The sequence below is a fragment of the Neofelis nebulosa genome, chromosome X (assembly GCF_028018385.1).
Source record: "Neofelis nebulosa isolate mNeoNeb1 chromosome X, mNeoNeb1.pri, whole genome shotgun sequence".
NCBI lineage: Eukaryota > Metazoa > Chordata > Mammalia > Carnivora > Felidae > Neofelis > Neofelis nebulosa.
Genome location: NC_080800.1, coordinates 7,696,420 through 7,721,213, shown reverse-complemented (window position 1 = coordinate 7,721,213; position 24,794 = coordinate 7,696,420). Strand labels below are relative to the sequence as shown.

The 24,794-nt window shown below is 45.1% G+C and overlaps 1 protein-coding gene across 6 annotated transcripts in view; it reads left to right on the top strand.

Moving 5' to 3' along the window:
- The window catches only part of MID1 (midline 1), a 588,063-nt gene that overhangs the window by 432,518 nt on the left and 130,751 nt on the right, over window positions 1–24,794 (top strand). For 3 of the 6 annotated variants that reach the window (XM_058713626.1, XM_058713621.1, XM_058713627.1), the window contains exon 1: window positions 6,436–6,696. The exons of the other annotated variants lie outside the window; for them this stretch is intronic. The gene's annotated coding sequence lies outside the window, so the exon portion shown is untranslated. Of the gene's footprint in view, window positions 1–6,435; window positions 6,697–24,794 lie in introns of those variants that run through there. 6 annotated transcript variants of the gene reach the window in all.

The following is a 24,794-nucleotide window of genomic DNA, read 5'->3' as shown; positions in this document are numbered from 1 at the left end:
CATTGAAGCTCTGTTGGAAAGAAACAAGGGGAAGCTGGGTATTGGATTGGCTGCCAGTAGCCTCTGCCTCGGTCTCTGTATCAGAGATCACTCCTGATTTCAGGAGTGTTTTAGGACTGCGCTTCCTTCTATGGGCATTCTTTTGCTCTTCCTGGAATTAATGATAGTGCCACCTTTTGCTTATATCTACGTGCACCTGTTCATCCTCAAATGTGATCCATCAGTGTCATCCCCCCAGCCCCCCGGAGACCTCTGTCCAGGAGTTCTCCATCATCCTGCTATAGCTCAGACAGGGGCTTTCTAAGACCGCCCCAACTATCGTCTTCACTTCTCTTCATGTTGGTTTCTCTGCTTCTGAGACCCGTTGCCATATCTTCCCTGGTTTAATTCCCTCCTTTTGCTAAAACACATCTTTGAGTAGATTCCAAAGAAAGAGTAGAAGGGATGCAACATGTTGGCGTCTTTCTATGAAAGTAGCGGCATTCGGTCCTGACATTTGATGAATAGTCTGACTTGGGATAGAATGATCAGTTGGAAATCATTTTATTTCAACATTTTAGAGCTCCTCCCTTCCAGTGTTGTGGTTGAGAAGCACACGATAAGTCTATTAGCAAAATTTCGTTATTTATAAAGAAGAGAGCCTTCTACTGATGGAGGTTTTGCAATTATCGTTAGTTGCAGCAATTCAGTAAACATTTCTTAACTAATTGACCATATACTGTGTGCTTGTTGTTATCAGGGATATACAACGGTCCATTGGCTAGGCTGTAGTCAGCAGTTATTCAATCAAACTCTGATCTCGGGGTTGCTTTGAAGGCATTTGCAGATGTGGTTGACAGCCACAATCAGTCGACTCTAAGTAAAGGAGACGATCTTTGAGAATGTGGGGGGCCCTCGTCCGATCAGTCAAAGGCCTTAAGAGCAAACCTGAGGTTTCCCTAAGGAAGAAGAAAGTTGGCCTCAAAACTGTAGGATGAGCTCCTGCCAGCCTGCCCTATGGATGTCAAACTTATCAGTGCTCATAGTCACACAGGCCAAGTCCTTGAAATAAACCCCAAGATGTACGTTATATATCCTACTGGTTCTATTTCTCTGGAGAACCCTGACTGACGCAGGCCTTACCGACCTCAGAACCTAGGAAAGGGGTTAATAAGGCAAGTAAAAAATAAATAAATAAATAAATCATTGTAATAACTTTCTCCTTGCAAATCTAGGCGCAAAACTGGAGCAAAAAAGCAGATGACTTGGAAGCTGAAGAATTACTTTTGGGGAAGTAGGATATTATTGCGTTGACATGAAGCAGAAGGTTTAATTGGGAGTGTAGAGAATATTTGACAGCGGGAGGAGTGTATAAAAACCATTGCCAAGTTCATGCATTAAGCTTTACCAGATTACTAAGAGGAAAATAATGAGGGATCAGCCCTATTTAGTTCATCAACAAAAACTAGGAAATGTCAGGGGCGCCTGGGTGGCGCAGTCGGTTAAGCGTCCGACTTCAGCCAGGTCACGATCTCGCGGTCCGTGAATTCGAGCCCCACGTCAGGCTCTGGGCTGATGGCTCGGAGCCTGGAGCCTGTTTCCGATTCTGTGTCTCCCTCTCTCTCTGCCCCTCCCCCGTTCATGCTCTGTCTCTCTCTGTCCCAAAAATAAATAAAAAAAAAAAAAGTTGAAAAAAAAAATTAAAAAAAAAAAACTAGGAAATGTCAGAATGTTTCACCTCTAAAAGCAGAGAATTATTATTATTTTTTAAATGTTTATGTATTTATTTTGAAAGAGAGAGAGAGAGAGAGTGCACATGCATGTGCATGGGGGAGGGGCAGAGAGAGAGAGGGAGAGAGAGAATCCCAAGCAGGCTCCACACTGTCAGCACAGAGCCCAACATGGGGATCGAACTCATGAACCGTGAGATCATGACGTGAGCCTAACTCAAGAGTCGGATGCTTAACCTAGGCACCCCAAACGCAGAGAATTAGTACGTAGTAAGTTATGATTAAAATTTTAAATAGCATGATTTGTTTCACGTCCTTAGTTTTCAAGTGAGGAAATAGCAAGTTCAAGTGTATTGAAAACCCTGACCAGTTAGTCAGCTCCGTCCTGTCTGCAGGTCTGTCCTTAGGCTCCGTTCTCCGAAACCGTTTCTCACAGGGTGTCTATTCCTTCCATTTTTGTATTCACAGATTTCTTTCCTTCTTTCCAGTGTCTGTCATCCAAAACATTCATACAAGCAATAGTTACCAAAAAACCTTTCCCATTTATGATTTTATCTGTCTTGGTCCATTAGGGGTTAGGATTTCAACATAAGCATTGTGGGAGGACACAAACATTCAGCCCATAATATGCCCAACTGCCCCCTGAAAAATCTGGACTTAAAGATGTCAGTTCATCTGCTCGAAGTCCATCAGCCAGTTTACTGGCCACATTAACACCAAAAATGAACTCCAAATTACCCCCGTGATTCTGGTATCCCTCAGTGCTTCCATCAACCAACTGAAAGAAATGCACTTCGTGAACGCCCGTACTCAGCGAGTAGAAACTTGCTTTTTGGTGACATGCTGTAAGAATGATAGGTGGGATTTTCCTTTTTTTCTAAATTTTTTTGTTTTTTAATGTTTATTTTTGCGAGAGAGAGACAGAGAGAGACAGGGTGTGAGTGGGCAAGGGGTAGAGAGAGAGGGAGACACAGAACCCAAAGCGGGCTCCAGGCCCTGAGCTGTCAGCACAGAGCCCGACGCGGGGCTTGAACCCACAAACTGCGAGATCATGACCTGAGCCAAAGTCGCACGCTCAACCGACTGGGCCACCGGGGCGCCCCTTCCTTTTTTTTTTCTAAGCAGGGACCTGTGTTGTTGTCAACTTAAAGCAACTTCACGAATTACCTCGAATACAGTATTCCTCAATATATATATATATATATATATTTATATATGTATACATATATACGGTATGAAGCAACTGGCTTCCTGGATCCTCTGCAGGAGAATAAGTACACTCTTTCCGTAGACCCCAAAGACTTCACTTGCACCAAGCACGCTTTCCAAGTGGCCGATTAGGCCATTTCAGCTTGGTTTTCACTGACTTTTAATGTCGTGTCCTGACACATATTTCAATAAACCACACGACGTTACTGACGGTCAACCATTATTTATGCACACAAGTGCTAATCCCATATGCTTTGACCCTAATAGAATCCAGAAAGAGGCGGCACACTTGTCAGGTGCCATGCTAATATCCATCCATGGCCAGGATGGGCCTGCCCAGGGCCACCTGTCCAGGCACCTGTTCCATTTGCTGTGCAGGTCTGTTTATCACCAGACCCGCACATAACCATGCAGGACTGTCATCTAGGCTCCGTTAAGACTACAACATCCCTTCAGCTGTCATCGGCAAACGCTGTTAATCACACACTGGGGAAGGGGACATCCTCTCCTTTGGTGAAGCAAGTTTCTTTCCTTGTTTCGCTTGACTTGCCTACACCGTTTCCGATGAGCGGACCTAATGTTCGCTCGATGGGCGACCCCCAAGGGGCCATTTATTTCACTGGAAGTTTTTAAAAATTATATTGGCGTATTTATAAATGAAGGAGACTTCATTTTTCACACCGTCCACTTTCTTTTAGGCAGCTTCCGAACACTTCCGGAGACAGCATGTCTTACAACGAAAAGCAGAAAAATTCTAATCCCAAACACTTGATTCCTGGTACAGCGATTTATAACAATACGATCTTGGGCTACTTACTTTGCCTCCATGATCTTGTCTGCCCATTCTTAGCCTGACGACGGTGATGTCTACTTTGTGGTATTTTGGCGGACATTAAACGGCACACGTCGGTGAAGAAGCTGGCGAAATGCTTGGCTGACAGGAGGCACTCGCAAGTGGTGTTTGCTAATGACACCACCGTTAGCATTCCTGTCTTAGTGCATAAGGAGAAGACGGTAGAGATAACCGTCATCAATTACCGCATCTCTTACCTTTCCTGTACTTCCCAGGGGCTGCTGTCTATATTCCTCCTGGAGATCTTTGCAATCTACAGCTGATCGAATGGTGTAAAGATGTGGATGCAAACGTGTGGGATGCCTTCATATACAGACATAAAAAATATAGTGTCTCACAAATACACCCGGGAATCCGAGGTTCTGTTTCAGAAGGCTGGTCTCTCATCATGCACTCCGGTCTGAGCTGCACGTTGCATTGCGTTTTCTCCCCAGGCATGTCGGTCGCCTACCTACTGCACAACGGGTACATTGCAAGTGGCTGGGGTTACAGAGACGAATAGAACGCCATTCTTACCCTCCAGCGTGGCATAGTTTAATACGAGAGAGACGAGAGTGTATGACCACAGCACCGATTCGGCGCCACCCTTTCTAACTCTGTTCAGTGTCCTGGTGGTGGGAAAGGAGCGAGTTCTTACACCGCGGAAATTGGCAAACACGACTACAAATCTTGCCTTTTTTTTTTTTTTTTTTTTTTTCTAATTTTGGAGAGCTGGTCGTCAAACATTTGCCAGCACACCACTGGGTGTCTATAAACTGCTTTATGAGCATAGAGGAGGGAAGGGATGACTTTGTCTTGGGGCATTCTGGGGAAGCAACAGAGAGTGGTGACATCTGACCGTGTACGATGGTAGGGGAGTGGGTAAAGGAGAAGAAAGATGGATGAAACTTTGAAAGGGCACGGTGATGGTGAGAGGAAATTCCAGCTCATATGTACCTTTGAGATGATGACCGCAGAAGGCACATGCAGTGGTGAGAAGCTTTTGTTGAAGGTGATAAATTAGGTGCGCCTTGGGATTTAACTCCAGTGATATTTAATGGCAGCAGCTCGGGGCGCTCCCTATGTCCTGGGGCTGAGGGCATACCTAGGGCAGGGATACGTACAGTGCATCTCAAAGCAAATCGGAGTCCTTTGTGCGTCAGAAATGCTATTCTCAGGCTCCTCCTCAAAGCAATTGATCAGATTCCCTTAGAACAGGAGCAGGGCCTTTGGGATTTGCATTTTTAGCAATCTCCCCAGAAGTTTCCTTGCGCGCTCTGGCTTGAGAACCAATATCTCAGAGCTGGTACATCAATGGTTCTCAATCTGGCATGATTTTACGTCCCCCCCCCCCCCCGCATGATTATTATTGATTGTCGTGAGAATGCTACTGGCGTCTAGGGTGCCTAGACCCCGGCGCTGTTCAACATCCCACAACGGCCAGCACGGCACCCACCGCGGAGAATGATCTGACCCCAAGTGAGTAGCGCTGAGGTTGGGCTGGGTCGTAACTGAAGGGCTCCGAAGTAAGGACAAGTGGACTAAAGCCAGCCTGTGTCACTAGGCGGGCCCTTGGCCTACCGAGGTGGGGGGCTGGGGTGGGGTTATGGACCTCCTGGCCAGCAGATACTGGGCTGCTGAGTTTTCATAGAACTGGGTACACAGATGACAGTTTTGGAACTGCCCGTTGGTTACCTGCTAACCTGTTATACAAAAATTTAAAAATACTTATGGAATTATTCTCACAAAAGAATCATTTTGGCCACTCTTTGGGGGGGAAAAAAAAGATGCCACTGGTGCCACAGAAAGTAGTCTTTGCTCGACGTACACTTTTTTGAAATCCAAAGGTCGATTTGCCTTGAAATCATGCTGGCTGAGAGTTGAATAAAGTTCCTGTTTATGTGAAGTTTAGAAAGCGAACTTCGGGAATTCTTTTTCAGTCCGGGTTTAAGTTTACCAGAAGCCAGCCAGCTTTCCTCCCACCCTACTGAGCTGATGGCCAGCTAGGCCCTGTTCATAAGTTCACCACATTCAACCCTGTGGGGAAGGCGAACCCTAGCGAAAGGGAGATAGGCTTCCTTTAGTCATTTTCTTCTTAAGGACACATCAGCGTTTATTTTTCGAATAACAGTATTCTGGGCAGTTATGCCTTGGGCTCCCAACAGATAACGATTCTTGTTCCCTTGCCGCTTTTCAACAGATTTGCGTGCACCTTCCCGTTTCGTTTTGGGTGTTTTGGGCTGGATCTCCAGTTCGTCTATATGGAAATGAGGTGGGTGGCACCGTCCTCCCCCGAGTGCTCCCGTCCGTGAAGGTGTTCCGCACAAACCATTTGGTTTCCTCCCCAGCGTCTCCGCCCAAGTAGGGCTTCGGTGCCAGATGCCCTTTTCCAAACACGGTTGGGTCACTTTCCGGGCCTTAGGGTCGAAGCTAGTCAGTTACGCTTCGAGCGGACCCGGGGCAGCGAGATAAGAACAGCACTCAGGCTTCACGTTGGGAGCTTTCGCACCGTTTCCAGCGGCTTCCAGTCATTTAAATCCTGAAAGCTCGCTAATCCTCGCGGAGGCGGCCTTTCGGGCTCCCAGGACCCACCCCTTCCTCCTGATTGGCGGGGCTCCTCCGGGGCCCAAGCCAGCCGCCTACGACGGCTCGGAGCCCCGATTTGAAATAAGAGCCAGGCGGTCCTTGCTGCCCTGAGCCCGACTTTTCATAGGCTGGGGAAGGAAAGCTTGAGAAACTTGACATTGTCTTGGGCAGAGTGCGTGTAGCAACAGATCAAAGAAAAAGGAAGAAAACGTGCTCTTTGCTGCCTGTGGGTCTCCCTGAGTTGCTTTTGTCTTGCGGGCTTCTGTTGGGTTTGGTGTTTCCCCTCCGAAGACCGCGGCGTGGGCTTCGAGGCAGCTCGCTCCCTGCCGGATGGGTCATGGAATTCTAAACATGAGGCAGGTAAGCTCCGGGGGCTCTACGGGCCGGTGGGGCGGGAGGGCGCAGCCTGAGCCCCCCGCGATGGTACTCCGGCGAGCCTTCTGGATTAGCACATGCTGTCCACGTCCATCCATTGGCGGAAAGTCGGGGCTGCGTTTTCCTGAGGGAACCGAAGGAGCCGATTTCCTGAGGGCCCCCCCCCCGGCTTTCCACACCCCCCCCCGCCCCGCTTTGCCTCTAATGGTGATCGGTGATGTCAGCCAGTCATTGTAAAGGGCTGAAAAGCGGTTTGTCGAATATGTAAATCAATTCCAGTTTGCAGTCGCTGGGCTGTGTCGTGCGGGGTCTTTCTCGAGCTTTTTTTGAAGCTTCTATCCTGTGCTTTGGGTTAGAATAAAGATAACTGAATATCCTGAAAAAGAATTACACGGGGCGTCTTATCTCATTTTGGCTTCCCATTCTGAGCACTTCACTGTGTTTGTGGCTGAGAAGGCGGAACCAGCCCGAAATGAGCCCAGACGGCCGGCCCTTCCAGAAAAATGCAGATTTATTTTTCTGTTCCAACAGTTGTGAAACTGTGTTGCTTCTGGCCGTAAGAAGACAACCCTGACGCGGTGAGCTGGGAAAGGCTTGGGATTACTTAAATGAGTCTCTGAAAGGAATTCTAAACCGACAGCCTCTTCCGTGGCTTCGGGGCAGAGTGATAACATTCCTTATCAGCCCAGGCAGAGGTTTATGGCTTTGCCATTAAGAAAGGAAAAGGAAAAAGTGGGTGTATGAAGCCAAGAAAAGGTGCAATTTACAACTTACTCCAAGTTATGGAAGACTCTTATGTCAATATAGAAATATCAAGATCACTGCTCCTAGGAAGGGAAGACAAGATTGGAAAAACATGCCGGTAGGCTGGCAACGGCAGAAAATTGACCAGAGGAGTGTAAATTGCTTTTGCCAGCTCTCAATAAATCTGGGTAGGAAGAGTTAGCATCTGTATTACCGCCAGAAAAGCTCTTCACATCTTTTTCTAGATGAGTTCAGCACCCTCCACTCCGACAGCTTTGGGGGAAGTGATTTGCATAGGAAGCAAAACTTTCCCTTTGGGGGCCAGGGAGAGGGGTTTAGAACTTTCCGTCCGTTTCCTGCAGCCTCGGGAGGAGGTGCAGAGCCCCCACTGGTTGAGCGCAGAGACCCTCTGCCGCTCACCCCCTAAGCCAGCGTGCTTGGCAAGTTTCTGTGAATGCAAGGAAGCACGTTTAGATCAGCAAGTGCCGTGTGTTTTCAGTGAACTGCCCTTGCCTTGCTGGATGGAGATCGTGGGGCCGAGGCTCGGTTTCTTTTAGTTCTGCAAACCCACAACTGATCCCATTCTTTTTATGTCGAGCCGTCGGATGGGATGGGGGGAAGGAGCGAGAAGTCCAAATGGGAAGGATTTAAAAGGAGAAAGAGGAACGCAAAACATTTTTGACAAAGGTCCTCAGCTGGAACAAAGAAGTCATTTGATCCCGGGCACGGCCACCTGTCCTCTCCTTGGTGGTGTCTGAGCTCAGTTTTCAGAATCCCTGTTCCCACACGATCCCTGTGGAACGGTGGCACTCCCTGTGCCCGATGCCAAAGGCAGGCTGTCCGGCTTGGCATGATCTTCCCCATGCCTGGCTCGCCGTGGCATTCGCGCGAACTGGAATTCAGCCCAGCGTTGAAGTTCTAAGGGTACACATGTGATGGCTCCTTCGTTATTTAGTGAGTGAACGACTTTCGAATCTCGCGACTCTGTGTGCCTAACGATGTTTTGGCCTGTTCAGTACTCGAAAAGAGGGTGGGATGCCGCGGGGGTGGGAGGAAGGGGGAGAGAGAGGGAGGGTCATTGCTCACCCAAAGAATCGGGGCAGTCCAGCCTTTCAAGAATCGAACACATTGTTCCACGGCAGCTAGAACAACAATGTGGAGGGGATGAGTGGTGGAGTTCTTGGTGTGGATTAATCCTGACTTGATCTGAGTTTCTCTCCGGCCAAACTGCCGCGACCAGGCGGGGTGAATCGCACCCACCGGCCAATTTGCCATCCCAGCCCGGTAGCCTCAGCCGGATTTGCAGCGTTCACTATCAAACAGGTCCCTGTGTCATCCGCTCTGCAATGAAATCCAATCTCTTCGCTGAGGAGTGATCCGTCCCTAGGGCTGCACAGTGCTGAACAATGGTGCGGCAGCCAGGAGACCCCTGCCATGTACGAGCCATAGCGGGTAGGCAGACAGGGCCAGCAGAATTAGAAAGCTGCTTGCCCTGCGATGAGATTCAGAGGGGGGGTTTAACTTTCTGCCAGGGTGGCAGAAAAAAAAAACGCATAGAAGGATAATATTATTTGAGGGTTCCTAAGGTCACGCCGAATTAGGACAGACGAGAAGTGTGAACCTGATTTGCCTTTATCAGGAAGTAATTTTAAAGTGTGTGCCAATCTTTCTCTGCACTCTGGTCCTAAATGGGACACCCTCCTCAAACTTCCTTGAGAAGGAATTTGCCGTGTTCCCAGGCAAAAGGAAAGGCCTGGCCACCTGTTGTAGAAGGCCGGCCAAAAACAACAGGTTTCCCTCTGGCATTCCTGCAACGGCCCGATACCCTCCCCAAAGAGTGCACCACTCATTGTCCCCGCACGTGAGAAGGACAAATAATTCTTTCTCGAGCTAGGAAAAAAAAAAAAATCAGCTGCTCCAGACGAAATTGCCTACCAGACGTATTTTGTGTTTTTAATATCCTGACGACTTGCCAAAACACGCGAAGAGAAGAAGGTGCGCGCTCTATTTCTGATAGACTAACACGAGTGTGAAGGGGAAAAACAAGGTAGTGAGCCAATGCTTTAAGCAGCTGCTAATTCTTGCAAGGCCAGCCTGGTGCTATTACAAGGAAGCTGTGACTCGGCCTGTTTTGCATTCTTCAGATTGGAATTAAAATGCCCAAGGACATCTGGTTTCATAATGAATGTCTTTGTATTCATCTTTCCTTTGAGGATTAGAAAGTCCTTTACCAACGCGATCTATTTATTCTCTGTCACATCCCCAGGAGAGAACGAGGTGGCAGTTTGATCCTCATTGAACAAATGGTGAGGTGAATGAAGGCAGAGAACAGTGACGTAGAATGAGACACAGCAAATTAGGCAGAATTCTGGGGAGGAATCCTACCCGCTCCGAAAGGCAGGCTACCTGTGTGTGCCAGGTTTGGAATTAGAAGCGATAGGTCTTAAAACAGGCCTCCCCTACAGCATCCAACTATGTTTGATGGCTTCCTTCATTTGAAAGTCAAGCCTCTAAAACTGTAAAAGGCATTTCTGTTCTCATTTGTCCCAACACTGAGCTAGGAAGATACTGTAACTAACCAGAATTTAAAATAGGGTCGTTTTGAAATATTTCTCGCTGGCTTTTCCTCGCCATTCATTATGAAGTGCGTTCGTAGTTTGCTCGGCTGTGGACCGCATAGGCTGTGGGCAAATCCTTTAATTTGTGGGCACATGTTATCCGCAGGCATTCCAGCAAGTTTTAAGGCTAAGTGCGTGTGTGGATGTCTCCTGGCTTTGATCCCTTGTGTGGTAAATAGACATCCAAGGTAGCTATGGCAACCTGGGCTGCACGGTGGTGGAAAGGGGGGATTTGGTCACTGGACAAAGAGCAATTTGTTTGATTAGAGAAAGGTGGGGCCGATCAGGACATTTTTTAACCCGCATGATTCCAGGATCTCAGTTCATCTAAGGCATTTGGGTTTTTCTCGATGGGCAGAAAGAATTAATGGTTAGCCGGGACAAAGTTAATTTGCAGATGGAATTTAAATGCTTTGCAGTCAAATGGTTGCTACTTTCAAAAAAGCAACTTCTAAAATGAAAGGGGAGGCCAACATATTCTATCAGTATCCCTGTGGTACCTAGTGTGAACGTTTGTGTTTTCAGAACTCGGTGGGCTTTTAAAAAGAAAGACCACAATCGTTTGGGCCCTGTGCATTTCCGTTCTCCACCTGCAGAGGTCAGGCTTGAAGTGTCTTACGATGGAAGGCCAGGCAGTGGGCACCGCTGGGAGTCGGGATTGGAGTCGGGGAGAATTGCTCTGCTTACTTGGAACAATTAGTTAGCGATTCTTTAATCTTGTGACCAAAGCCACGATGAAAATGAGTTCATTCAAGGAAGAGAATATCAAATACGCTGTGATTAAAGAGAGGGCTACAAAGCCAGGTCAAACGGGAATCTAATCTCCATTTAGATATGGGACAGTTCTATCAACATCACTCCTTTCTGGCTCATTATCAACTCCTTTTATTGCACATGAAACTCATCTCAGGGGTTTTGTTCTAGAAGGTTGTTTGCCTGGTTTTTTAATCTGGCATGTTCTGGAAATGTTTTTAAATGGAAGGACAAAACATTAGGGATGCTTCTGGATCCACAAGGTTCCCCCCCTCCCCCGGAGGAAAATGTCCCATTGGCACAGATTTGGATGGTTAATGGCCTACAGAAAGTGTTAAAGAGGGCAGAAGACTGAGGCACTGGAAAAACATGACCTGAGCTGAAATCAGACGCTTAACTGACTGAGCCCCCCAGGCGCCCCTTAAGTTTTATATATGGTTAACTGTTTATGATGAGCATACGACAAAGTCTCTCCTTCATTTCTTACATCATTCAAGGACACTTACTGAGTACTTACAGAATTACCATATTCAGTAGTTCATTCATTTGCGTTACTTTATAGTTTTTTTTTTAATATTTATTTATTTTTGAGAGGCAGAGACACAGAGTGCCAGCAGGGGAGGGGGAAGAGAGAGAGGGGGACACAGAATCCAAAGCAGGCTCCAGGTTCTGAGCTGTCAGCACAGAGCCTGATGGGGGCTCAAACTGAAGAACAGCGAGATCATGAACTGAGCGGAAAAAAGGACGCTCAACTGACTGAGCCACCCAGGCGCCCCCATTTATGCTAGTTTAAATGATTTTTATATGCCAGGCCACTTTGGGGCTACGGGCATGATTTTTTTTTTTTTTTTTTTTTTTTTTCAACGTTTTTTATTTATTTTTGGACAGAGAGAGACAGAGCATGAACGGGGGAGGGGCAGAGAGAGAGGGAGACACAGAATCGGAAACAGGCTCCAGGCTCCGAGCCATCAGCCCAGAGCCTGACGCGGGGCTCGAACTCACGGACCGCGAGATCGTGACCTGGCTGAAGTCGGACGCTTAACCGACTGCGCCACCCAGGCGCCCCACGGGCATGATTTTAATATGATCCCTGTCCTCAAATAATCTTTGATCTGATATATACTTTATCGTTCCCGTAGCACAATGTAAGTTACTCATGGGCAGAGTGCCTGCTTATTAACAACTATATTTGTATGGATAAGAATCCACTTGATAAATTGATGGTAGCCAAACCCTTCTTGAACTTGGGAGACTTGACAAATGATTTGTAATTGTGAAGTTTAGTTCATTTTTAACCACATATCCATTTGTAGAAGTTTATGAATCCCTAGCTAAAATCAATGTATCATAATTCTTTTTTTAATTTTTAAAATGTTTATTTATTATTTTTGAGAGAGAGAGAGAGAGAAAGAGAGCAGGTGGGGGAGGGGCAGAGAGAGAGGAAGACACACAATCCAAAGCAGGCTCCAGGCTCTGAGCTGTCAGCACAGAGCCTGACGCAGGGCTTGAACCCACAAACCGTGAGATCATGACCTGGGCCGAACTTGGACGCTTAACTGATGGAGCCACCCAGGTGCCCCTATCATAATTCTTAAATAGTAATTTAATCAAATCTTACCAATAGAGAAAAATAACTCATAGGTACTCCCCAATCTTGGAAGACTTTATGCTCTAAGGGTCTGTTGTTTGAAACCCAGAACATTTTCCAGTGAGAAATGATTCCATTTCTAAACATCACTATCTTTTTTTTTTAATGTTTATTTATTTTTGAGAGAGAGAGCACAAGAGAACGTGTGCAGGGGAGGGGCAGGGAAGGGGGAGACAGAGGATCTAAATCGGGCACTGTGTGGTGTGGGGCTCCAACTCACGAAGAAGTCAGACGCTCAACCGACTGAGCCACCCAGGCACCCCTAAACATCACTATCTTACAAAATAACCAATCTAAGGGGTGCCTGGGTGGCTCAGTCAGTTAAGCGTCTACTCTTGGTATCTGCTCAGGTCATGATTTCATGGTTAGTGGGTTCGAGCCCCGCATCGGGCTCCACACTGAGTGTGGAGCCTGCTTGGGATTCTCTCTGTCTTTCTCTGCCCCTCATACGCAGTATCTCTGTCTCTCTCTGTCTCTCTCTGTCTCTCTCTCTCTCTCTCTCTCTCTTTCTCTCTCTCAAAATAAATAAGCAAACTTAAAAATCTGATTAATGTCAGATTCAGTTCTGAGTTTTGAGGGCATGCCTCCATGTTACACAGGACGGAGCACAGAGGGAGAAAGATTTGCCATACTTTTGGTAACGGGCCAGTCTTGGCAAGGTTTGAAATAGGAAAGGTTTGCGCCAGTCGCGTTTTTCTTTCTCCATCCTTCTGATACCTTCTTGGTCCTACTGGGACTCCCTATTCTAATATACAGTGAGTTGAGTTTCCATAATTTCCCAGCTTCCCCCCTGTCCCGCCCCACCTCCAAACCACACTCCTATTTCCTCTAGACAATGGTCCCGACCGGTGTTGGGGGAGAAGTAATATGGATGAGCTAAGAGCTCATGACTCTTAGCCCTTCAAACCTCAGGGCGACCCTTTCCTTGGAGAAAAAGCAGGCGGTAGAGCCTGGAGCTGCAAAACTCACGATTGCCCTTTCAGGGACAACATCTGTGGGCGAGGTCACGCCTTTGGCAGATGGGACTTGCTGATGTGACTCCCTGTGGGTCAGACCTCTTCATTTGTTCTCTTCTTAGCATCCTGCCCGAACTTCAAGACTCACTGAGGTCTTTGGGAATGGCAGCCAGGGAACCACAGGGGGCACGGTGCCTGGCACACAAGAAGAATCATTAAATATTTTGTAGGTGGAAGCTGGATGAATTTTAGCAGGAGAGAGCATTTTCCGGGGAGCGTTTCCGAGACGAAAAAAAAGGGCATTCGGTGGGGGAACAGTAAGGGCCGAATAGATGGACATTAGAGAAAAATGAAACTGTGTTGCAGCTGCTTAACCATGGATCCCATTCAGTTGCCTTCTGGGTGAGGACACAGCCTGGAACATGGCAGGTAGCTTAGCTTACATTTCCATGATGGGGCTACACAAGTGGTTAAGAAATGGAATGCGTCCTCCAGTAGCTCAAAGCCCAAAAGCAAGATAGAATCTGCCGCTCGCTCTCGTTGAGCCCAACCTGGTGTTTTAGGCCTTTGGCCGCCATGCGGTTGGTTTATTTTGCCAGGTGAGTGGCCTGCCCAAGGTCACTCAGCGTCTGAGCAAACGTTTCTGAGAGAAGACTGAAGTCTTCTACTGTCTTTTCTGCATGTGGTGGCCACATTTTCTCCATGAAATTCAAGACATATGCTGGACCAAGCATTTTCACTGCTTCTGGGTGTGACAGACTGTCTGAGAGTTATGGTTAAAATGATGAAATAGAAATTTCTGACACGTTTACCGGTTTATGGAGACAACAGGACTAATACGTTTTCAAAGGGTCCACGCAGTAGACCGTGTTATGTGTCATATGTCAGCTTGCGGAGGGTGGCTTCGGTCGTGTGTGTTTTGCGGTGGTCTTCCCCACACAATTAAGAGGAAAGGAGCTGTTTGTGGACAAGTGGAATTTGTTGAATGCCCGATTGGGTTGACAATAACTGGGTGAACGACCAGATAAACGTATAAATGGAAGGCGTCGGCAAATATTAGAAACCGACTTATTTAGGCGATGCATTAGGAATTCAGACAAAGAGTACTGGTGAAAAGTTGAGAGTCTGTGGCTTGAAATTTTCACTCAGAGGAATGCTTTACCCTCCATCAGGGGGCAAAGGTAGGAGCAAGTTTACTTCTGGAACCTGAGTCTTCTAGACTCCCCATCTTGTGCTCCTTTGACTGTACTGCATGCCTTCTAGTAAGACATCATTTGGATATTTGGGGTCACAGGCCAGTTCTAATTTAATGTGTTAACAAATGCCAAGGCATTTCGAACGGGTTGATGGTTTCTAGGGAGTCAAGAGTCAGGAGAGACGGCAGTCCCTTTGGGAGCAGATACTATCTGAAAACTCCAAATCCAAGACTCCAAAACTCCAAAAAATCCAAACTCCACGTAGCCTTCTCTTTGGATTTTGTACTGCTTTTGTCTACATATTCTTTGCTCCGATTTTCAATAAGCGTGAACCTGTCAGAGAGTAAAACCTTAGGAGGATTATGTTTACACGGGAGAAAGTTTGAGGAGTGACCAAGTCCTTTTTTTCTCCCAGGTGAATCAAGGTGCTTTGTGGAAATAGTGCAGGAAAATGAAATGGAGAAATAGAAAGAAATAGAAATAGAAAGAAGAATGTATGAGTTCTTTTAGTCAGCATATGGGAGAGCAGAACAGAAAAATTGGCTACTCACCGAGTGACTCAGTTGAGGCTTTTTTCATTGGTCAGTGTTTAAAGAGGATTTCTAAAGAGAGATTGATGCCGCTGATCTGGTATGGCTCTGAGTGAAAGAAGGAAAAAAAAAAAAGCCCTAATAACTGAGCGAGAGAAATTTCTGAGTGGAGAAGAACATGAGACACTTTCGGAATATTTTTTAACATTGTTTTGGTTTAACTAACAAAGAGTGATAAGACATGAATTGTTTGTGACAGCCCCGAACATTGATAACAGAAGACATTAATGCCTGCGGACACAGCCTACATGGTAAAATTCTGGGAGCAAAAATGCTTATTGTGTTAGGCCAACACGCTTTGACCTAGTTTTGCTTTTCTGCTTGGAAATTATGTCAGTATTCGTTACATCATTCCCACAGATGAGCAATTGCACATTCTTGTTTATTTCAGCGTCGTCGTTTTATTAGTTTTGTATATTTAGTTCTGACCTCCAAGAAGCCAAACTAATCCTCATTGACTTGCATTTTCCTTTTGAAATGAGTCTTCTGCATGATAAAGAGGGAGGATTTTATGTATTAACAAAACAATCTAAGATGCAGTCTTCAAAGACATTCACTTCTCCTTGATCGGGAGCCATTGCCCTCTCCAAGGCTCCAAAGGCCAGCCAGTTTTCTGCTGATCAGAATTAGTCTTCCTTTCTTTGTCGTTTGGGGATGGAATAGATTACCGTGCCTAAGACTGCCATAGTTGAATAACAAAAAAATTACGGAAAACAAAGAGCTCGATGGGACATTTCCCAGCCCATCATCCGTAAGTTTGCCCATTGCGTATTTCTGCTTTATTTATCTGGTAGAAACTGGCCCAACATGTTTTTTCTATTTAACATTTTTATGGGATAATTTTCAAAATGAATTATTTCCTCCGTTGATTTCAAACACATTTTTTTCCCTGCCATTTAATACTTTATATCACTAGGGGAATGAACCACTTAATTCCTTCGTACCTTTATGAACTCAGATCTTCAAAGAGTGTGTGAGTTCTTGCAGTGATCAACTTACATCACATTTACAAGTATAATTTGCTACCAAAAGACCTTGGACGGTTTTTGGTGCACATGTTTTTGGCATTCCTTATTAACAAATGTAATCAGGCAAAAGCCCCCAAGAATATGGATTCCTGGTTCCTCTTCAAAACGCGACCGTTTGCTCGTTTTCCAATTAAGTCCCTTTGTTGTTAGCTCTTCTGCAAATCCTGTCTGAATGCAGAAGACCCGAGAAGCGAGCGTCCCCTTGAAGCACTACCAAACCAGCCAAATTGTATGTAACCAGGTAAACTGCTGATTAGCTGCGGATCATTTAAAGAAACAGTATGAAAGTAATTGGCCCAGGCGCAAGTCCTAACTGTGATCCCGGGGGGAGGGGGGGGCTTCAAACGCTGTTTGAAACTGTCAGCTCGGAGCATTGTAGTTTCTGTCTTATCCTTATGCCGATTTAAGTACTAGCATCTTGGAGAGAAACTTCTTTAGAGGATTTCTGAAATCCCTAATTGGTATATAAACATCGTCCCTCCTCCGCAGCCCAAAGTTGTGAAGGATGCTGTTTATCCCTGATGGTGATATCTATTTCTAGGTATTGGTGGCAGACTCCGAGGAAGTGTTCTGGTTGTCGTTGGCAGATGTGACTAGAGTTCCCTCATCTTACATAAGCGGTGGCCTTTCACATGCACTGTTTGCACGCTTTTATCTACTGCTTTATCCTGGAGATCTTTCCATAACAGTGCACAGAGCTAACCTCCTCCTTTTTTTTTTTTTTTTAAGTTTATTTATTTATCTTGAGAGAGAGCAAGAGCAAGCAGGGGAGGGGCAGAGAGAGAGGGAGAGAGAATCCCAAGCAAGCTTGATCTTGAGATCATGACCTGAGCCCAAATCAAGAGTTGGTTGCTCAACCAACTGAGCCACTCAGGTGCCCCTCCCTCCTTTTTTAAAAAAAATGTTTCTTTTCGTTTATATTTGAGAGAGAGAGAGAGAGAGCGAGAGAGAGAGCATGAGTGGGGGAGGGACAGAGAGAGAGGGAGACACAGAATCCGAAGCGGGCTCCAGGCTCTGAGCCGTCAGCACAGAGCCCGACCTGGGGCTCAAACCCACGGACCGTGAGATCATGACCTGAGGCGAAGTCGGACGCTTGAACGAATGAGCCACCCAGGTACCCCAAAGGCATCAATCTTTTTTAAAAAATTGAAAACACGAGGTCTAGTGTACAATGGTGTTTGGCATTATTTTGACAGTGATAAAACTACTATTTGGATAAGAGAATCACTCCAGGCAATAGATTTGGAAGCATAGTCTCAGAGACCCTTGGGCGAGGACCCTTGCATGCCACTTGCTAGCTCCGTGACCTTGGCTGGATTCCTTAAGCTTTCCAAACCTGTACATGGGAATATTATCACCAACTTCATAGGGTTGATGTAACGACTAAATGAAGAACTATGTAGGAAAAATGAAATACAAAGCACTTAGAGTATTGGTTACATGTCAGGCATATAAGAAACGTTAGGTTACCGGGGTGCCTGGGTGGCTCAGTCAGTTAAGCGTCTGACTTCAGCTCAGGTCATGATCTCACGGTCCGTGGGTTCGAGCCCCGCGTCGGGCTCTGTGCTGACAGCTCAGCTCAGAGCCTGGAGTCTGCTTTGGATTCTGTGTCTCCCTCTCTCTCTGCCCCTCCCCTGCTCCCGCTCTGTCTCTCTCTCTTAAAAATAAAAGAAACATTAAAAAACTTTTTTTAAAGAGATGTTAGGTTACCTTCTCTTTTTCTGGAAACAAACTTAAGGTTTCAGGGAAGTCTGGGTTTTGTGGACATTTCCACTTGTTAGCTTCTGAATGAATGAATACCCACCCGCCCTCACAGAGGCATGTATATACACACACGTACCCAGTGGAGTTATGTACTACATGGATGTAAACCTCTAAAGGCATCCCTTCAGGCAGATATCTGTGCATGTGTATGTGTGTGTGTGTGTGTGTGTGTGTGTGTGTGTGCACAAATGCATGTAGATTTCATGTATTTGTAAAAATAATCCCTGTAAAGTGTGAGAAAACTGTAACTTGTTGCTAAGAAGTATACCTTTGTAGGACAAGGTCTCCTGATATGCTAAAACAATGCCACATCTCATGATTTCATGTGTTAAAGGACAAATTATTCTGACACATGTTAAAACCATTAGGAAGACTTTACTCAGGACTATCGTGATAGCAACAGTGGAGAGAGATCCGATTCCCCTCCTACAGCTAGAAATTTATGGCATGATGGAAACTTACTAAGAGGAGACATCAGGGTGGGAGAATTCTTATTCAACCAACTTAACAGAATCTTCCTGAAGGCAGGTCAGGATGTCCAGATACCAAGAATGGGGGCTTCTCTCTAAACTGACTTAGCAGGATTCTGGCTAACACTGGGTTGTGCAGGCCCAGCAGGGATGAGGCCAGGGTTGAGGCTTAGTCAAGAGGAGGACTGAGGGAGTCTGACTAAAGTTTGGTTAAGGAAAGAGTCTTTGTTGTATGGCATAATCCAAGAAAGCATTTCTTCATCATCTGTTTTGTTCTTTACAGTGGTCCCTTAATTTAATTTTATTAAAAACAATTCTTTTTAGCGTTTATTTATTTTTGAGACAGAGAGAGACAGAGCATGAGTGGAGGAGAGGTAGTGAGAGAGGGAGACACAGAATCCGAAGCGGGCTCCAGCCTCTGAGCTGTCAGCACAGAGCCCGACGCGGGGCTTGGACCAACAAACCGTGAGATTATGACCTGAGCCGAAGTCGAACGTTCCACCAACTGAGCCACCCAGGAGCCCCTGAAATGACACTTATATGCGTGTTTATGTATTTATGTCCTTCACGCAAAAATAAAATACTAAGCAGAGCAGTAACTACACAAGGTAGAATTGGAAAAGAATGTATTTTGGATGTGCGTAGGGTCACCATTACTGAGAGCTGAGAACAACTAACCACAACCAACCCTGTAACTGTGAATGCGGCCATTTGGATGCTCCTGTCTCCCAGGGCTCTGTTGGTGTAGAAATCGAGTTTTTAAAGAATGTTTCTATTTTGAAATAATTATAGATCCTTAGGAAGTTGCAAAACAATATACAAGGAGGTCCCCTGTACCCTTCACCCACCCCTGCCCCCCCCCATCCTTGGTCCCTGGCAACCAGTAATCTGTTCTCCATCTCCATAATTGTGTCACTTCAAGAATATTACATGAATGTAATCAAACGGTACATAACCTCTTGATTCTGGTATTTTGTTTTTAATCAGCATAATTCTCCGAAGATTCACCCAAGTCGTGGTGTGGATCAGTAGTTTGGTATTTTTCATTACTGGGTAGTATTCCACGGTAAAGATGCACCACAGTTTAACCATGCACCTGTTGAAGGATATCGGGTTGGTTCCAATTTGGGGCCATTACAAATAAATTTGTTAGGAGCATCGGTGTATAGGATTTTGTGCGACCATAAATTTCCATTTCTTGAGGACAAATGTCCAGGAGTATGATTTCTGGGTCATGTGGTGAGTGCATGTTCAATTTTGTAAGACACCGCCGAACGGTTTTCCAGAGTGGTGGACCCATTTTACGTTCCCACTGGCGATGCATCAGTGATTCCTGCCCCCCGCCCCTTCCCCCCCTCCCCCCAGCATTGGTGTTGCTCGTATTTTTACTTTGGCCATTCTGGTAGGTGTGCAGTGGTATCTCGTTTGTATTGGTTTTTAAAAGGTGAAGAAATATTTCATCATCTAATGTATTAGATGTACATCTAATAATGTAGATGTATTCAGTACCTCCCAGGTAAGATTCTCACACCCAAATGGGCCAATCGTGGTTCATGGCTGAATTGTCAAAATTCCCTGTGATTGCTGGGTCTTCATTTGAGCCCTGGCTAACATATTGATAAGCAATAAAGGAGCAGTGTTGTATAAAATAGATCTTTCAACATTAGAATGGCCTCCAATTTATGCTTTGAGAAACACAGAGAATGGATACTTCCTCAAGACATAGCAGAGCCACACTTGACGCCTATTCACTTTGGGGTGTAGACACATTTAGGGGCGCGATCTAGCCCCCTTGTCAACCTATGTACAGAGGGGTATGTGTATGCAAACACATCTTCACAGGCTGTTGGGACTTGCATCCTAAATGTTCCCTGCCATCCGATCTAGATTCTTCCAGGTCAGGGTTTTCTCAGCCTCAGCGCTATTGACATTTGCGGCTAGATGGTTCTTTGTGGGGCTCTTCTGTGCGTCGTAGGGTGTTGAGTGGCATCCCTGGCCTCTACCCACTAGACGCCAGCAGCAACCCCGGCACCCGCCCAAGATCTGACAAGCAAAAATGTCTCCAGACATGTCAGATGTCCCCTGGGAGCAAAATACCCCACCACCCCCTTTGAGAATCATTGGTCTAGGTAAATGAGGAGGAGAATGTCAGCCTTCAGGTTATCGCACTGGGCTGTGGGCACTCGATGGGCCTCTCGTTACCATGAGGTAGGTTTGGGTGCATGCCTGCCTGGTCACTTCCTATAAGCACCAGTGTCTTTCCATTTGCTTCTGTACATTATGGGTGAAGATTAGTGGCTAATGGAGAAAGATACCAGCTGTTGTTTCTTAAAGAGCTTGTACGAATTGAACACACACCATTAACAACAAAACTTCATGAAAGCACGGTTTTATGTTACTTCACATTGATAGTTTATCCCTTATGTTAGATATCATGCTTATTTGACCAGATCTAAAATTGAATAAGTAATAAAATATCTTTATAAAATGAGGCATATCTGTATGTGCATAGAAAGTTTTATAGAGGATTTGGCACAATCTTGGATATTTTTCTGATTTAACTTGTTTCACTGAATTCTCTAATGGTCGAGGATTGATTGATTGGTTGATAGAGAGCAAGTGAGGGAGAGGGACAGAGGGAGAGAGCCTGAGAGACAGAGAGAAAGAGAGAGAGAGAGAGAGAGAGAGAGAAAGAAATCATAAACAGCGTCCACACTCAGCACGGAGTCCAACTCAGGTTTTCATCTCAGGACCATGAGATACTGACCTGACCCGAAATCAAGAGTCCCTTACCTACTGAGCCACCCAGGCGTCCCTCTAATGGTTGAGGTCTTAAGACATTTAAAGAACTCCAAAGCAGGCAAGAGAAAATACAATCGGTTTCTAAAATTTTAATTATACTTAGATGGTAAAAATAACTATTTTAGTCTGTAAAATACCACATTTTTTACCTTACATTGTATTTACAGGGTAAAAATAATATATCTTGTATTTATTATATCGTAATAGGTAATATAAATGTATTTTTCTATTGGAATTAAAAAATAATTATTGTTTGAAATATTATAAGTAGTATATTCTTGTTGATATTGGAATTAAAATGTTATTTTATGTTTATATACACATTACAAATTACCGGAGAAAAGAATAAACTATAACCTCCTGTAGAAATTAAATATTACTGTATCAGTTATACAATTTAAATTCCACTTTTGTCACCCTTCCCTCATTTGATTAGTAACAGAATATACAGAGTGTTCCAGCGTGCTCAAAAATTTGGACAATAGTTATCGTTAATGCACAGCTATTATGGCCCTGCCTGTACATTACGCCACTGAGTTGTATTGTAATACAAATCCCCCACGAACGCGGAGCCAATGCAGAATGAAGCCTTTCTTTTTCAGGAATAGAGATTTATAAACTGCCTGGAGGTATCGCTATTTCTAGATGAAGGTGCGTCCTGAAGTGTTTTTGTTCTTTTCTATGCACTTGTGATCCCAGCAGACTAAACTCAAGTGACACTTAACTACAGCAAAGGCTCTTGGGAGTGTATGAGTTTTAATAAGAACATTTGCCAAGAAACAAATGGGCTGAAATACAGACTGACTCCCCAAATAATAGAGTAACATTTGCAAATGTATTAGTTTCATAGTATGACAAATAATACTCAAAACTACTTGAAAATGCTGGAGTCTCTTGAAAAGGTGCCCGAAAGGATTGATTTGTAGATTATGTTGAGAAAAGGCTTTGGAGAAAGAAATATTAAACCCATATGAGCCCAGAAAATGATCTTCCTTTGTTTACAGGATTATATAGAGGAGTGTTGCTTCTAATGTGAGAATACACATTTCTTCAGAGGCTACCGTTGCCCTTCTTGTAGGAAATGACTGGTTTGCTCAGTGTAATGTGCTCAGTGTAAAGGGGTGCTGTACTCAAAATAACATACTTCTGGTTTCCTTATTGCCGGACAAGGGCTATTTTATTTTATTAAAGTTTATTTATTTTGAGAGAGGGAGAGAGAGAGAATGAGCAGGGGAAGGGCAGAGAGAGGGGGAGACACAGAATCCGAAGCGGGCTCCGGGCTCTGAGCTGTCAGCACAGAGCCCAACGTGGGGCTCAAACTCACGGACCGTGAGATCATGACCTGAGCCAAAGTCGGACGGACGCTCGACCGACTGAGCCACCCAGGTGCCCCCCCAAATATATTTTTTTAACAAAAGGATGTCATATTAAATGTTATAAAGGTTATAATATATAGAGGTTAAAAATTTCTAACACTTACCTCTAAATGCTAACTAATGCTTTCCGTTCTGTTTGCTAAGTTGCTGCATGAATGCTTTAAAAGCTATGTCACCGTTGACATTGAAACATCATCTGTGTCACTTTCAAAAATGCCCCAGTCTTTTGAGAGACCAGTTCAGTCGGGTTGAACCATCGCAGTGGCTTTAAACGAAAAGTCTCCCCAACTGGATTCCTTGCCCACCACCCTGGCCACAGACTTTATGTCACTGGGAGTTAAAGGACTTTGGTTCCTTTCTTCATACCTTGTCCCCGTTTGATTCCTATAATGTCACCAGCACACCTTTTCTGATGGCACCCAGGAATGCTAGCACAGCAGGGGAGGGGATTCTCCCCAGGCCCGGTCCCATCCGGGACGTCGTTCGCAGGTACAGTTTGTCCTCAGATGAAATCTGTATCTGTCTCCCTATTGCTTTTACCCATGTTTGGCCCCATCTACACAGCGCGGAACACGTGCGGTTACTCTGTTCTCTTGACGGCGCTTCAAAGACAGAGCTAACAGGGCCTTCTGGGGGCATTTTTCCAGGTTAAATATGCCCAGATGTGTTTGATTTGGACCCTGTCCTTTAGGATCAAGCAATGCTAGTAAGTACAAATGTCCAACAGTGAAATGGTCTGTCCGTGGGAGAGATACGATTCGGCTTCTAAGACCCAGCGATCTTAAAGCCACTATTTTAAACCTCTTGCTGCTTAGATTACAGACTTTGTCTAGCCCACTTCTGAAATGGAACTTCTGAGACTTTGCTAGTGAGTGAGTACTCAGATGATGGCGGGCATCTAGGTGCTAAGGAAGAAAAAATCATGAATGGACAAGGTTTGAGTTTTGTTCTTTTTGCTTGTCTGATACTCCAAGGATCTTCGTGATGTCTTGTTGGTGTGTGTTACAGGACTTGAAATAGTAATGAAAGGAAGGAGTCCTAACATGGAAGAGAAGAAAACAGGGTGGCTGAGTAGGAGAAGAAGGGAAAGAGGCATCTGGAACTTTCTTCCGATATCTGGAGAGTTGAAGGCCACTGATACTATTTTGAACATCTTAAGAAGTTACATCATTTTTACATAAAAGACTAAAATCCTGGACAATACGTACAATGTGTTGGGAATAAGATGTTCGGGGGTTGACAGATCAAGCCAGCACCTAGTGAAAAGTAAGGTTGTAAGGAACTAAATCTGAAACTCAGGCCTATCTCACTGCCCGTCTGGCACAGTACTGGGCAGGTATCAGGCGCTCTATAAATATTTGTTGAGTAAATGACAGAATGAGCATATGGTGGTGACGTCGTGCCCTGAATGGCATGGCTGAGACTCCCAGGCATCTCTACAGACTGGAAGAGTGGTTTGTGTGCTAGGGTTTTTTTTGTTTTTTTTTTTTATCATTTTAGAAAACTCGAAGGAAATTGTACAGTCCTAGCTTTTAAATGATTATTTTCATCAGATACTTCTAAACCTGGAGATTTGTGAAGTTAGAAAGCGAAGAGGTTTTCAAAAACTTTGTGCTAAGTGAGAGAAGCCAGCCCTAAAGGGCCACATACTATATGATCTATTTATATGAAAAGTCCAGAATAAACACATTTCATAGAAACAGAAAGTAGATTAGTGGTTGCCAGGAGTGGGAGGAAGGGAGAATGGGGAGTGACTGCTAACGGGTACAGGGTTTCTTTTTTGCGGGGGGGCGGGGGGGGGACAGTGATGAAAATGTTCTGGAATTAAATAGTGGCAGCGGTTGCACAACTCTGAATCCACTAGAAACCACTGAGTTTAACTGGTTGAGTTTTTGATATATCAATTTTATTTCAATGACACTGGTTTTAAAAATAATAAGCCCAGCACCCAGCCTTTAAAAAAAAAAAAAAGAAGAAGAAGGCATCCTAGGTGGTCCAAGTGGTTGGGAATCACTTGCTGATTATCATGTAGATTTTGTCCCAGCAGAACTCCCACAACCATAGAGAATACAGGTGGGTTCTGGTGTTGCTTCCCTCTTTCCAATAATTAGAAAGAGGCGTGTGTGTGTGTGTGTGTG